Source organism: Urocampus carinirostris, chromosome 3 (assembly GCF_059441175.1).
Source record: "Urocampus carinirostris isolate Australia breed hairy pipefish chromosome 3, RoL_Ucar_1.0, whole genome shotgun sequence".
Lineage (NCBI taxonomy): Eukaryota > Metazoa > Chordata > Actinopteri > Syngnathiformes > Syngnathidae > Urocampus > Urocampus carinirostris.
Window position 1 is genome coordinate 16,818,788 of NC_142351.1, and position 4,081 is coordinate 16,822,868.

Genomic DNA, 4,081 nt, shown 5'->3' on the forward strand with positions numbered 1-4,081 from the left:
AAATATGACAAAAACAATACTATTTCAAGTCAAGTCAAGTCATGTTTATTTGTATAGCCCTTAATCACAAAGAGTCACAAAGGGCTGCACGGACCATATATTATTGCAAACCACAGAATATTATTACACACTGTTTTGGAAATACATCAGAAATACCTCTAGAGAAAAACACAAAGATACCACTTTATAATACTATAATGCAAAACACTAAAAGAAATATATTACTGGTTGGGAGGTGTGAAAATTCTCCCACCGTGGTCCGCTGCGTGTCGTAAGCAGGGTAGGGTAGGGTTACTTTAACTGGATTACTTTCAATTACTTTTGGATTACTCAAATACCAAATATGCTAATAAAAGACAAAAGAAACTAAATATGAATAGAATTACTAAATTTTGTGCTGGCTTGGGGAGTAACGGAATACATGGAACGGCAAAAATGATGTTGGCATGCTGTTTGGATTTATTTTCATTTTCTTTCTGTCGCATTTTATGTTAGTTTTGCCGGAGATTAAAGAGATCAAAGCCAGGAGAGAAAGCTTACCACGTGTTGTGAGTCATCATTTTATTCATATTTAGTTTATTTTGTCTTTTATTAGCATATTTGGTATTGGAGTAATCCAAAAGTAATTGAAAGTAATCCAGTTAAAGTAACCTTACCCAACCTTGGTCGTAAGAGGCGACTACAGTGGAGCGAGCGAGGGGACTGAGGATCATCTCCTCTCTATCTCTACTCCCTAAGAGACAGCAAGGCAAAGAAAGGGGGGTGGGAGACCGAAAGGTCTCGCAAACCCTAGTTATAGGGTCACTAAATGTGAGAGGATGTGGAAGTAAAGCGACTGAGTGGAAGAAAGAGGAGATCGGAAAAATGATAACTAAAAGGAAGGTTGATGCGTTAGTTTCAAGTGAAACTACAGAAGTATTACAACAGAAATACTACAAAAATACAACTAGAGCAATACTTCAAAAATTCTACAATGGAAATACAACCAAAATACTACAAAAATACAGCTACAGTAATACTTTACTACAGAAATACTATAGATGTACATCAAAAAAACTACAAAATAAGACAGAAGATGAAAAATATGATAAAATATTAATAGATTAATAGAGTATTTCTACAAAAACACAGAAATCATTAAAGTACTTTAATACTACAAAAATACTACAGACATTCAACAACAAAATCTACTATCGTAATACAAGATAAGTACTACAGAAATACTAAGAATTTACTACTATGGAAAAACAGCTGAGAAAACTACTGCAGAAATAGTAAAAAAAAACAGTAATATTTAAAAAAAAAACTACTGAACTTAAAAAAAATCAGGGAAATACTAAAAAAAACATTTCAAAAAAAGAACAACTACTAACGCTTGAAAACTAAATATCAAATGAATTTCTTAAAATAGGGACCTTATATATTATTTTACCTAAATTGGGATTCAAAACCAATTTGATGAGACTAAACTAGTTCAAAGAGATTAAAAATAATAAAACCACAGTACTGTAACAACAAAAAACTACAGAACTTCGAAAAAATCTGACTTCAGAAATACTAAAAAAAAACTTTAAAAACTTACAGTACTTCTTCAAAACCAAAGAACAAATTAAGTGCTTAAAACGGGGACCTAATGTACTACTTTGCTGTAGATGGGGTCGTTTCAAAACCAATTTAAAAAGAAGTCTAAAATGTCACATGGCAGCCCCCGACTCCAAATAGTTGCCCACCCCTGCATTAGAAGATGGAATGACTTCTAGTAGGTATGCACATTAACAAGAAAAAGGGGGCCCCAAATCTAATTTTTCTTAGGGCCCCATGAAGGCTTGGGCCGGTCCTGCACACACACAACAGCTGGGCATGATGTGTTTGCAAGTTGCGACTCTCAAAATGCAACTCAACATACAAATGTTCTCTTGCTCCATTCAGACTCGTACCGTTACTCCCGCTGTTTTGGGTCAACAATGCGCTTCCATCCTCTGCTGATCCAGTGAAGTAGGCTGGAAAGTTGTCTATTTAATTATCCATTATCCATTATCAGCACCGCATATCCTCAGTAGGGGGTGCTGGTGTCCATCCCACTTATCTTCGGGCAGTGGGCAGGGGAGACTGGGAGAGACAACTCACTCGCTCGCTCTCACCTAGGGACAATTTGGACCGACCAATTAACCTGACAAGCATGTTTCTGGGATGTGGGAAGAAACCAGAGTGCCTGAAAATAAACCCATGCAAGCACGGGGAGAACATGCAAACTCCACACAGGTTTGATCTCATGACCTCAGAACTTTCCCTCACACGCGTCAACTACTGCGCTGCCGTGCTGCCCCTATTTGATTACTCAATTGTTATCAATTTTTTTTGTTTCTTTGTTCCACTGTCCCTCGTCCATTCCAAGAATCAAGGGATTGAGCCGTTCCAATGATGTTGAAGAGTTTCTGTTCATTAAAATGCTGGGAATAGTTTGTGTGTGTCTAAGTTTCCAGCTTTCTTTTGGGTCAGTGTAGGATCAATATTTTTTTCTCCATTTTAGTGCCTCACTAGTTATGTGCACACCTTTGCTGTGGTCTTTGTTCCTGATCGGACCTTGAATCATATTTTCGATCGTAGGTTTTGGATTCTGATTATCCGTTTACTGTTTTTATCTGAGGTGACCATCACCTGTGAATGAAAATTGGAATAATCTATAAAAAGGAAATTCTGTTTTGAGACAATTTATTTTGAGAAAACTCAAAAAGAGCCGCATGTACTGGTTTGCACTTAAAAGAACAGGATTTTTCAACAGACGTACAAGTACATCATCGGTTCAGAATTGTTCACAATGACATAATGTTTTCTGAAATTATTATAATGTTTAGAAATCAACCTTTAATAATCAGCGTGGGGTTAAAATTTCATGTACATCTGTAGCATTTCTGTTGTAAAGTATTACTGTTGTAAATATTCACGCAAAAATTCCAACATTGGAAAATTACAACTTCATAATGATAACATGTTTGGAAAAAAAAGAACATTTTTCGTTCCCAATATTTCCAAAATTGCGACGTATTACTTTAAGATGAGTTCACAATTGTTTCACAACTTTGTTATCAAAATTATTTCTATATTACACCTAACTCCAGTCACATAAACATATGGCTCATTGGCCGGATTCGGCCTGTCAGATGATTCATGTCAAAAAAGAAGAGAGTATCTAGGTCATTTTTATCGAAAGTATGTCACGGTTGCCCATGGCGCCCAATTGGCCCCGCCCATTTGGCACCAGCTGCGGCTCGTTGACTGATTGGCTTCCCTCCTATTTAAGCTCAGTGCTCTCACTCACCCTTTGTCAGTCTGTCAACGAACCTCTGCACACGCAAGACGTGTGTATGGATTCTTGTCCGGTGTCAATCCCGTCTATTTCGTCCTGTTTTAATATCGGTCTCCGGTCTCCTGTGTCTGGTATCGTTCCCGTCTATATCGTTCTGTCTGATCTCTGTCTCCAGTCTCCTATATGTGTTATCAATCCTGTCAGTCCCATTCTGTCCGGTATCGACACCATCTGTCCGGTATCAGCTCGTGTAACTGGTATTGATCTCGTTGGTCTCTGGCTTCCTGTGGTTCCAAGCCAGACTTTTGTCTTTCTTCTTCTGCCCAGCGATCGCCGAATCACTGGCGTTTGTGTTAATGTGCATGACTGCCCCATTCCCGTAAAATAAAGCTCGTGTGAGAAACGTTACGCATCTGGGTCCTACTCCTATTCCGGTTCTTGACAAAGTAATACGTTTTAAAAATAAATGCAAACCAAATGCTCTCTCCAGACGACGAAGGCAGTGCTGAGTTTGTATAGCGTGGTGATTTGGTTCAAGTGTTAACTGTTAAAATAAAACAGATAGCACACTCAATGCCAAACATGAACATCATTTTACCCCTATTGGTTGTCAATAAACGTCCTGTGTTTAGAAAAGATCCCTTGTCATCCGTGATAATTATATGTCGGGTATGTTCCAAATGTCGGCTGAATGATAAAGCATATGACTGACAAACATAGCCGAGTGTGACATCCCTGTCTTAATCCTAATTCGTACCTTTATTTTGCTAAAAA